Below are 12,271 nucleotides of genomic sequence, written 5' to 3' on the forward strand. Positions count from 1 at the left end.
AGGCAACTCATTAGCCTGAAGTCTTGAGGCTCAGCCAGGGTTCAGGCGTGTTATATATCACCTGGGTAATGGGGTGCTAGCAAATGGCGGTTACAGTCGTACCTTGGTTCTCGGATGGAATCCATTCCAGAAGTTCATTTGACTTCTGAAAATGTTCGGAAACCAAGGCGCAGCTTCCGATTGGCTTCAGGAGCTTCCTGCACTCAATCGGAAGCCGCGGCGGACGTTCGGCTTCCAAAAAAATTCACAAACCAAAACACTCACTTCCGGGTTTGCGGTGTTCAGGAGCCAAAACATTCGACTCACAAGGCGTTTGAAAACCAAGGTACAACTGTATTTGGAGAGTCTATCTCAAGTGCCAACCGACCTCTGTTCCAGCTGCATACCAGCAATGCCGCCCCATCAATCCAAGTTGACAATGGAGTCTTGAGGGCTGCTCAGATAGGATGATTTAGGTGCATAGCTAAGATGTTCAGAGTGTACACTCCTCCCTGCAAAAAGTGATGCACAACTACTTATTTAAATTTTTGTAGATACATGCATCAGACAGGCAGGCTTGGCTTTGTCTGATTTGGAACGCAAACGGTGGCTAATCCAGTTTTATCCTTGAAAAATGTATGAACCTTGAGCCTTTTCCCTTAGTAAAGGCATTTTTATTTCAGCAGACTTTTTGTCTGCAAATTTAGATTGTGCCGCTTCCCAATTTTACTGTTCTTTCTGTGTTAACGTCTAGACTGGCTTGCAGAGCTGCTTGTAATTGATTATTTGTATTGTTTTCTTGCGACTACTTTTTAAACCTATGCTGGTCCCTGCTCTGAGTACATCAGCAGAAAAGCTAGACAGAAAATACTATTAATGAAATAATAATCAAGAGATGTAGCTCAGTTGGTAAAGCACAAGGCTCTTTATCTCCGGGTCACAAGTTTGGGCCTGATGTTGGGCAAAAGATTTCTGCATTGCAGGAATGTATACAGGATGATCACCACTCATGAGTACATTAGTATAAAAGCAGGATCGAAATAATTTATTGCTGTTGATTTAAATCTTTGCTGGCAGCTGCTGTGGGCTATATCCAGGGCTTGTGCATTATTCAGAGTAGACCCGTTGAAATTAATGGACATGACTAATGGGCTTCAATGAATCAAATAAATAAATAATAATAACAATTTACGTCCTTCAATTTCAATGGATTTTCTTCTTCAAGTAGAACTTAGGTAACAACCCGCTAGGTTCATCAGTAGACAAGTAGGATGGAAATTGTTTATTTTTTATTATTATTTCGTTCATTATAGTCTTGCAAATAAGTGTACAAAAGCTACTAGCCTATATTACTGACCGGCAGAGGGGAGATGGAGTGCTCTGTCCCTCCTTCAACAGCTGTCTACATTTCTAAGCCAGACCCTCCAAGTGTCCCTATTTTCCAGGGCCGTCCCTGATTTAGAGAAGCCATCCCGGTTTCTAATTTGATCCTGGAATGTCCCACTTTTCCTTAGGATGTCCCTATTTTCATGGGAGAAATGTTGGAGTTATCTGACCCCCGAGCCGTCTGAAGGCAATCCTGTATAGGGAAGTTTTTTTAAAAAAATGTTTAATGTTTTATTATGTTTTATATATGTCCGGAGTGGCTGGGACAACCCAGTAAGATGTGTGGGGTATAAATAGTAAAATTATCATTATGAAACCAAACGTCCCTGTTTTCATCGGAGAAATGTTGGAGGGTATGCTAAGCTGGATAGACAGGGGCTTTCCTACACCCATTTAGTTTCTATGCTTAGTACAGGGAAATATGGAGCAACTTGACCAAACTTCCCTTGCTCTCTCACTCACTCATCCCAATAGAATTCTGTTTGTGATTCCTTCTCACCTACCAGGCAAGGCCTTAACACAGAAGGCATTATTACTAAACGGCCTTCCTAGAGTTTTATATCCAGCAGGGATGGAGTCATGTGACATGCTTCTAGCTGGGGTTGGCCGTTCACCACATCGTGAACATAAAGCCCTGCTCCTCTCCCCACCATGGCGCCACCCAACCATCCCAACTTTGGGCGTTGGCTTTTGCCTGACGCAATGGGTTTGATGCCACTCCAGTGAGTCATCAATCGCACATCCTGGAGGGTTTGGGTATTTATTTATTTTTAGGGATCCCATCAAAGGAGGACCTGGGGGGATGGACCCAGCTTGCCAGCAAGGAATGTCCCTCCTCTGTTGACATTCGAGGGCTCAGAATTGGTTGAGAAATGACAGTGAAGAGCCAAATTCAGCAGCTGGATGACTTTCAAATGCAGCCACCTGGAATTTCCACAAGGCCCCCGCTGCAGTGCTCTTTGTGATCTGCCAGTCCGACCCAGAAGTGCCATTTTGGCGCCTGGCAGTGGTGAGAAGGCAGCATCTCTGAGTGTGGCTGAATGAATATCCTTCAACAGAGGGCCTTTCCTTCCGCCTTGGCTGCTTGCCTTTCTGCTTGGCTTTGCAGTCTAGTTGAAATAACTAAAGGGCATTCTGTGTTTCTAAAGGAAGGTTGCCCTCCATGAAGCTGGACGATAGGTAAATTTCTGTAGGTAAGGTGACCCAAATAAGGAACACACAGCATCTTGGTTCCGATGGAGGACAACCGTTTGGGAAGCTTGCAATGCTGGGGGATGAATTTTGAAATTTCACATTTAATAAACTTTGAGAGGTGAAATCAGACATTTTAGTGAAGCTTCTTCCTATTTATTTTGCATGTTCCGATAGGTGGAGTATGGGCATTGTGCCTTGGCATTCAACAGACATTCCAGAGCTGATATCTTAAGCCCTCTTGCCTGCTCACAGGAAGTCCTAACCCTACATTAAAAAGAGCCTATTTGGTAAATATGTAGAAAGTGTTCCATGCTCTGATTTATTTTCTTTTAAGTGCAGGCTGTTTCTCCCTTAGGACTGAGTAGGTATCTCTCTGTTCATTTTAATGCATTCCATTTATGCACTGCCTTCTAGGAAACACCTCAAAGCAATTTAACAACAAAAAACAATTTCATAAAATAATAATAAAAGATCACAAATCCAATAGGAACACAGACTGGGATTTTTTTTAAAAAAAACCCACACACCTCCATTTAAAGCGCATGTTGAAAAAGAAAGGTCTTTCATAGGTGCCCAAAAGACAAACAAGTGCAAATATATTGTAGAGAGATATAACTTCCTACTGAGATTGGGCTTTTTGTGATAATGAAAGTGGCAGGAAGATACATTGGAAAGTGTGGGACACTTGTTTTGATGCAATGACATTTAGCCTCCCCTAAGCAACTCTGGGCGAATGCTCATTAAATCGTGAACATCGTCTAATCTCCAAGGAAACAAGTTGGGAAAACAAGCAGGTCTTTTGGAATAACTCCTAGACACCCAGGAGCAGAGGGAGGGAGACACACACCCATTCAGGCATTTCGTAGCCATTTTGCCAGTAATCTCCCTAACCAATAAATAAATAAATAAATAAAATAAAAAGGTGCTAAAGTCAGGGGTAGTTGGTCAATATGATGCCTCCATATTGATGCCTTCCAATACGTTTGAGGCTACAATTCCCATCATCCTTCACCACTGGCCATGGTAGCTGAGGCTGAGGGGAAATGGAGTCCAACAGCTTCTGGAAAACGGATTTACGTATAAGCTAAACAAGCTACAGTTTAGGGCCCCACTCTCTTGGGGCCCCCCAAAAAAATTAAAGGAAAAAACCTGGATGTACATTTCCAAAATATAAGATAAAAACAAATAAAATAAAACCTACATACAGCAACAGTGTTGTGTAGGCGCCTATGATGTAAGTAATGGGCCCCCGCCTGCTAGCCTGCTCCCTAAAATATCACTGGTTTGCTCATTTCTATATATAGGGTGCCTACATTCTGCATGGACTGTTATGGGCAAATGGCTTTAGAAGAAGAAGAGGAGGAGTTTGGATATGATATCCCACTTTATCACTACCCAAAGGAGTCTCAAAGCGGCTACCATTCTCCTTTCCCTTCCTCCTCCACAACAAACACCCTGTGAGGTGAGTGGGGCTGAGAGACTTCAAAGAAGTGTGACTAGCCCAAGGTCACCCAGCAGCTGCATGTGGAGGAGCAGAGACGCGAACCCGGTTCACCAGATTACGAGTCTACTGCTCTTAACCACTACACCACACTGGCTCCCACCTATTAGGTCCATAAATTACCATATAGCATATATTCAACACAAAAAAACAGTGGCAATTTGTTGTTGACAAAGGACAGGTGGACATATACAGTGGTACCTCGGGTTAAGAACTTAATTCGTTCTGGAGGTCCGTTCTTAACCTGAAACTGTTCTTAACCTGAGGTACCACTTTAGCTAATGGGGCCTCCTGTTGCTGCCATGCCACTGCTGTGCAATTTCTGTTCTCATCCTGAAGCAAAGTTCTTAACCCAAGGTACTATTTCTGGGTTAGCGGAGTCTGTAACCTGAAGCGTCTGTAACCCGAGGTACCACTGTAGTGGTGTTTTCTGCAACCTGTAGGATGCAGTCACAGAGGATGCTCGCGAAGCAGAGGGCTATCGATGGCTTCTAGCTGGGATGCCTCTACTCGGCCTCCACAGGTGGAGGCAGCTACGCTTCTGAAAATCTGTGGCTGGAAGCCATGGGAGGAGAAAGTGTTCTTGCACTCAGGTGCTGCTTGAAGGTTTCCTTCAGGCATCTGGGTGGCCACAGTGAGAGTCGGATGCTGGACTCGATGGGCCATTGGACTGGTGCATCAGGGCTCTTCTGAGGTCCTGAGGTTCAACCCACAAGCCCTTGCAAAAATAGCGCTTCTGTGTCATAACGGCCTTTCAGAATGTGCTTAATAGACCTCCAAATGCCTCTTGGAGCCAGCGATGAAACACAGGGCATTTATTGCATAAGATAATCCCAGGATTCCTCTCGGCTCTGAATAATGGTGCACCAGCTATGGAGAAGGAGAGAAATTATGATTCATAGAAGGGGCCATTATGACACACAAGTGCTATTTCTGTGATGGGCGGGGAAGCCACCGGAAGTTGCCGTCTTGGCTTGTCCTGGAAAGATTGAGAGTTTCAGCCCCTGGATGAGGAGTTCCCTGGAATGAAAGCACAGATGTAATAAGATCTAACCAGCTCCTCCTTTTGAGTTTGTGAGAGCCAGTTACAGTACTTGCCAGGGTGATCCCAGTACACTGGGCTGGGCATTCAGAAATGGATCCAGGAGAGAACAAGCTTTGGGCTATGGTTTGAAGGAAGAGAAGGAAGGAAACAGAAGTGAATTCAATAGATCAAAAACAAATGGAGGTCAGTTACCCACCAAGAGGTATAGTGCCATGGCCGTTTTGGGTGGCCAGATTTGAGCATCCTGAAAAAATACAGATTTTTCCCCTGACCAAATGTATGTATCTGTTTATTTACTGGCTACCCCATGGCATAAATTCTCTGGGTGGCTTATGAAATGCTGGCGGTGGGAGATTGTAAAAAAGGCAGGGCTTCTTAGGAGGATAGGCAGGGTTTAAGAAGAAGAATTATTTCAGAAGGTGTGGCTTACTGGAAATTTCACTTTCCCACCCTTTCCAAAATAAATGGGAATGCCACTACCCATTGATATCAGGGCATGCACCTTTGCTATATTTTCCCCAGTACTTCCTAAAACTGTTTTTGTTTAGGCAAGACTCCCCAGACAGGCAATTTTGTTGTGCATATTTTGTGCCAAGATCTGTGCAGTCACGGGGGTGGGTACAATTCTTGTTTGTGTAAACAGCAGTTGTTGTTTTTTGTATGTCTATGTGCTTCTATGTTTTTTATTTTACTTTTTTCACTTTTTGTATTTATAAAACTCAATAAAAAAACCTGCTGATTTTTCATACGCTTTGATACATTTCATCTCTGTTTGTTTTTATAAAGTTGCAGGTTGCTGGCATTTTCAAATAAATATTTTATATTTTATGTAAACCGCTTAGAGGTGGAGGACTTGAATCTGCAGATGGGCACTATAGATAAGGCACACTTGCCCACCTGCCAGCAAATCACACCATAGATACAGTACTCTGCAAGGTCTGCCCTCCTCGCCTCTCCCAATTAACCTCCATCTCCAGGACACACTCCCGTGACATCTCCAAGGGCTGCCCCTCTGTTTCATGTTTGGCTCTTGAGATCTCAGGGTCTTGGATGATCTTGATGTGGAAACCCTGAACAGCAGATCTCTGAATTTCAAAATCAGGAGTGAAGTTTTGCATGACCCCAAAACAAAGCAACATCACCTGCTAACAAGAGCCAGTGTGGTGTAGTGGTTAAGAGCAGTAGCCTTGCAATCTGGGGAACCGGGTTCGCATCTCCGCTCCTCCACATGCAGCTGCTGGGTGACCTTGGGCCAGTCACACTTACTTCTCTGAGCCCCACTCACCTCACAGAGTGTTTGTTGTGGGGGAGGAAGGGAAAGGAGAATGTTAGCCGCTTTGAGACTCCTTAAAGGGAGTGAAAGGCGGGATATCAAATCCAAACTCTTCTTCTTCTTCTAATGTCTCCAGGTCACGCAAGGTCCAGAACCAGGAAAGCCATCCTAACACACACACACACACACACACACACACACACACACCGTGGATTGCTTGGAAATTTCTGGGGATCTTAGTCGAACTTTACAACTTTCTTCTTCTTTTTTTGGTAACTACAGTGGTACCTCGGGTTAAGTACTTAATTCGTTGCGGAGGTCCGTACTTAACCTGAAACTGTTCTTAACCTGAAGCACCACTTCAGCTAATGGGGCCTCCTGCTGCTGCCGCGCCTCCACTTGGCAATTTCTGTTCTAATCCTGAAGCAAAGTTCTTAACCTGAAGCACTATTTCTGGGTTAGTGGAGTCTGTAACCTGAAGCGTATGTAACCTGAAGCATATGTAACCCAAGGTACCACTGTATATAGTCTTTCCCTTAACTGATAATTTGTTTGGGGGAAAGACTGCACAAGCAAGCTATTATGAAAATAATATCTAGGCCTATGTAGACAAGTCTATCGAGACATGAAGTTGGCAGGTTTGCAATCTAATTTGATGCAGGTTTAGGCTGTGAATTAGGAGGTCTGGCCAACTTCTGAAAAGCCCAAATTGTGAGATTTAGGTCAACCTCACAAACAATTCTTTTAAAAACAAGAAACCCGCAAGCACGTATGATTGCTATTTTTAGTCGAAAAGAGGGAGGGAAAAAGAAGAACTAAATTTGCCCAGATTTCCTGCCTCCTTGCCTAGTGGTGATTCTTCCCATGCAACTTGAGGTGACGCAAGTGATAAGATACCAATTTGATTTCAGTTTATCTTGCTGCCTGCAGGCTTCATGGGTGCCAGATGGGTACTGGCGACAACATTCATGATCTTCATGCCGCCATGCTTTTAAGAAAGGATCAGTAGATTTAGATCTTGGTGAGTTTCCAACATTTGCAAAAAAAATTACTCTGCAAATGCTTGCTTCAGCTGTCAGATTTCAATACTCGGAGATTCTAGGCAAATCTGATCTGTGTTTTGCAATTTTATCTCAATGTGCAAATGAACCTGAGACAGGAAAGAGTGGCATTTTGCACCTTTGAAGGTGACTCGGAAACTTAAACTAACGGAGAAAGCGGTTGCTAGACTGGTGGCTGGGAGCGGCCGCTGGTCCTGAAAGATCTACATCAGCCCCCAGTATGTTTCCAAACACAATTCAAAGAGCTGGTGTTGACTTTTAAGGCCCTAAATGGCTTCGGCCCTGTATACCTGAAGGAGCATCTCATACCTTCCAACATTTCTCCCATGAAAATAGTGACATCCCATTCCATAATGATAATTTTACTGTTTATACCCCACACATCTTACTGGGTTGCCCCAACCACTCTGGGCAGCTTCCAACATATATAAAAACATTAAACATTTTTTAAAACTTCCCTGTACAGGATTTCCTTCAGATGGCCCAGGGGTCAGAAAACTCCATACCCTCCAACGTTTCTCCAATAAAAATAGGGACATCCTAAGGAAAAGTAGGACATTCTGGGATCAAATCAGAAACTGGGAAGGCTTCTCTAAATCAGGGACATCCCTGGAAAATGGAGGCACTTGAAGGGTCTGGAATCGCTACCCACACCGTTCATCCCAGACAGTGAGGTCCAGCTCTGAGGGCCTTCTTGCATTTGCCTCACTGCGAAGTTAACTGAGGTTACAGGGAACCAGGCAGAGGGCCTTCTCAGTAGTGGCTCCCTCCCTGTGGAACGCCCTCCCATCAGATGCCAAGGAAATAAACAACTGACTTTTAGAAGACATTTGAAGGCAGCCGTGTGTAGGGAAGTTTTCTAATGTGTGATGTTTTATTGCGGTTTTATAACTCGCTGGAAACAGCCCAGCATAGGTGCCAATTCCCTGGGGCCCTGGGTGCCCAAGCACCCACAAAATTCCCCATGAAGTGGCCAGGCACTCACAAATTCAGTGCCAGGGCCATGCACGGTGCATGGCACCCAGAGCCCTGGGCACCCATGGTCACAGGGCCAAGCTGACACTCCTGTAGACCAGAGAGGCTGGGGCAAATCAGTCAGATGGGAGGGGCATATAACGAATTACTCCTGCTACTGATATGCAAAGTCTCCCTAATGGAAAGAGTGTATACTTGCTAAGATATATGCAGACTGTACACTCACTGAAGGCTACATGTCAATAAATGTACCAATGTCCAGGTCAGCTATTTGTGTATACAGGGGCACTTGTTCAATGTAACATGTGAACCACCTTTACTATGATTCTTTATAAGGCAGTTTTATCTGTTTAATCAGATGTAGAAAATAGAGCCTCTTAAATGGTTGCATTTCAAGCAAATGTAGACTTTTCTGGAGCCCATGCTGTTCCAGCTGAGAAGCCAGAAGAAATTTGTTATTGGAAAGGTACAGTATATTTTGAGGAACTTTCCTCCATCTGCAAATTGTAATTTAAGCCAATAATTTAAAAATACGTCGGTGGACTCAATGAAAAGTTGGCCACCGGATTTAGCAGCCTGTGCTTCTCAGATACAATAGCAAAGTGTTGTTGATATATTTTCCTGCTGGGGCCCTTGAATGTTTTCACAGTTTCATGGCCAGCAGACAATCAGGCAAAGTCTCTCCAGCGATGGAGGAGCAACAACTGGAAAAGCTTCACCTGCTGAACTTCTTCTCATAATGCAAAAGTAATCCTGGCAGCCTAAACATGACATACCATTGAATGCTATGCTGTGCCACATTCCAAATCTCTCTATTGCTGCCATTTAACCATTGCACGACAAGCAGAAATCCAACTGGTGGAGCTTAAGGCTGTTTCTCTCTCTCCCCCCTTTTTTTTTAACAGGACTCCTGTATCACTGCAGCTGCCTAACCAGCAGAAATGTAGCTGGCAAAGCTTTTATAATGGCTGTCATCAAGAATGAAATTCTGTAGCTTTTCATACCAAAAGTGCTCCAGTTTATTTTTCGTCCCGCTTTCGTTGGGCTGTAATGCAAGATTGACACTTCAGATGACAATAATGCAGTAACTCTGGGGAAGCATCGCAGCACGGCTAAAAGCATGGAAGGATGTGTGGCCAGTCCAGGATAATCCCACCATTGATGGACCATTATTGGGGCAATGTTGTATTGCAGAATTACACCTCCCCACCCCCAAAATCCCATCCAGCTGGTCCCAGTTGATCAACTACACTGGCTGACTGCTGTGTAGGATGGCCAGATGTTGCAGAGGGCAGGGTTCCTGCACTTTTTAATAGTTGTGCAGGAGAGGGGATTTCAGCAGGGCGGAACAGGACAGTGTACGGTGCGGAATTTCAGCAGGTGCAGTGATGGGGAAAAGTTCCGTCTCTTGGATTACTGCCTGTTAAGCACAGGAGGAGACCTGCAAGAGAGAGAATAAAAACTTTGTTCTAGGCAAGTGGAAAAACACATTTTCTGCAGACACCCATTTCTCCAGCAGCACCCAAGAAAGAAAAACAAATGCATCGCTAATCTCTTTAGAGGCTTACCACATTTGGCTAAAACCGCAAATCGGGGACTCTATGTAAGGAATGTGGCATCTCAGGCTTGAGCTTCTGGTCCCCTTCCGCATCTGGGTCAACACAGAGGGGCACCTCACCATCTTCTCTGTGATGCACATTTCTCCCAATCGTTTCTCCAAGGAGCTCGTGGTTTCTCCCCTCCTCATTTAATCCCCGTTAACAACCCTGTGAGGTAGGTTAGTCTGAGAGGCAGCCCAAAGGCAACCAGGAAACTTCACTGCCCAGTGGCATAGCAAGGGCCAGTTGCCCCAGGCATGAAATTGTTAGGGGCATAAGATTTCAACACCTGGTGGTGCCTCAATACAGCTGCGTGGGCTCCATTGAAAACGGCTTCTCCATGCGAAGCAGAAAGTGGCCTCTCCAGACAACAGAACGACTCTTCTTTTCCTGTCTCTGTGGCTACAATTTCCTGGGTGATGGAGACACTTCCATTAGGCAGCTGAATGGGCATGCGTATTCTGTCTGTTTCCCACCCACCCACACCTCCACACAGCCCCGGGCACTGGCAACCCACGCTATGCCACTGTCATGGCCATGTGAGGATTTGAACCCTGGTCTCCCAGGTCCTAGTCTGACACACTAACCACTAAATCACATTGTCTTCCTCCTCCTCCAGAAAGTGAAAAGGCCCAAGCATAAGAGGGTCACTTTTAAATAAATCACATGACGTTGTGCAATCCTTCAACAACCATCGTCACCCCAAAAAAGGGGTTGTTACAGAATTGCATAACATTTGTACGCACTATATATAGATGCAAATTCAGGGGCGGGGGTGGGAATACTGCAGTTTATGATGCAATACATCTCACCATCATGGGGAAGACTCCTGGGGGCCAGGGGCCAAATGTCTGCTGATCAAGTACTAAAGGGCAGCTATTTCCAGACTCCTGATCTTCCTTCTTGCGGTTCTTCAGCTTCACACCAGGCAGCCCTTCCAAACAGAGAGCTCCTTCTGTTAACAGCATGTGCAAGGAACCTTTGGCCCACCAGATGTTGCTGAAGTACACCTCCCATAATCCCTAGTCATTGACCATTCTTCCTGGGGCAACATCTGGAGGGCCAATGGCTCCCCAAACCTGAGTTAGAGGATTGTTCCTTGACAGTCCCTCGAAGGATGGTCATCTGTCATGGATGCTTTAGTTGAGATTCCCACTTTGCAGGGGGTTGGACTAGATGACCCTCGGGGTCCCTTCCACCTCTATGATTCTATGAATCGATGCACTTTTAATATATAAATGAGGGGTGGGTTTTTTGAGGATTTTCTTCTGCAACAAAAAAGCGCTTCTTCTTCAGTGATCACTTGTAGCTGAGTAAGATTGTCTTCCGTAAATACGGTTTTAACAGTGAGTCCGTAAGTGACCATGGAGGCCAATTCTGGATCCACACATCCTTCCACAGTGGGGACATTGGTTCCTGGATGGGAGTTGATCACAGTGAGGGTTTGCCAAGTGTGCCATCCTCTTAGCACGTTTCTCCCTTGCGTCCTGAGTTTTAGTGTCTTCAAAGCCCATGATACCTTTGGTAAAAGCTGTTCTCCAACTGGAGCGCTCGCAGGCTAGTGTTTCCCAGTTGTTGGTGTGTATAATGAAAAAGTACACGAGCTCTACCTGTAGATGTCAGGAATGGAGCTGGAATCTCCTGCACAAAAAGCAGATGCTCTACCATGTGTGGTTATCTAACTGTGGGGAAGCCCTCCCTTTGGAGTACAGTGGTACCTCTGGTTAAGAACTTAATTCGTTAACCTGAAACTGTTCTTAACCTGAAGCACCACTTTAGCTAATGGGGCCTCCCGCCGCGCTGCTGCTGCGCAATTTCTGTTCTAATCCTGGGGCAAAGTTCTTAACCCGAGGTACTATTTCTGGGTTAGCGGAGTCTGTAACCTGAAGCGTCTGTAACCTGAGGTGCCACTGTATCTGACTTTCCAGGGAGAGACAGCATCCTAAAGCAAGTTGTGCCTCCGGCCAAGAGGACTGGGTCTGCATGGCAAAAAATCCTCACTGCCCCCAGTGGAAAGCGCCCTCACTGTGCCCTTGCTTAGGAAGAAGCAGGCACAGAAAGGGCCACTGCTTTGTTGTTAGGAAGCTTCCTTGCAATATTAACAGGGGGCTTGCTACGCCTCTGTTTATGCCTGCATTGAGATTAGTGCCTCCAAGCTGCAGGCCCTCGAGGGCAACAATAGCAGGTTTGCAGAAGACTTCTTGTTTTTCACCACCCAACATCAGGAAGGATCCGTGGGCAGATCTACACCACACATTT

At 45.3% G+C, this 12,271-nt stretch overlaps 2 long non-coding RNA genes across 2 annotated transcripts; one reads left to right on the plus strand and one right to left on the minus strand.

Moving 5' to 3' along the window:
- Positions 1–5,007: 5,007 nt before the first annotated feature.
- Positions 5,008–9,297, plus strand: LOC308590179. Its single transcript, XR_014009709.1, has 3 exons — positions 5,008–5,307; positions 7,309–7,399; positions 9,064–9,297. It is a non-coding gene; the product is annotated as an uncharacterized lncRNA (long non-coding RNA).
- A 399-nt stretch (positions 9,298–9,696) lies between these two features.
- On the minus strand, positions 9,697–10,364 carry LOC308591413. Its single transcript, XR_014010160.1, has 2 exons — positions 9,983–10,364; positions 9,697–9,855 (listed from the first exon to the last, which is right to left on the minus strand). It is a non-coding gene; the product is annotated as an uncharacterized lncRNA (long non-coding RNA).
- Positions 10,365–12,271: the final 1,907 nt, after the last annotated feature.

This window comes from Podarcis bocagei (assembly GCF_964188305.1).
Source record: "Podarcis bocagei genome assembly, chromosome: 7".
Classification (NCBI taxonomy): domain Eukaryota; kingdom Metazoa; phylum Chordata; class Lepidosauria; order Squamata; family Lacertidae; genus Podarcis; species Podarcis bocagei.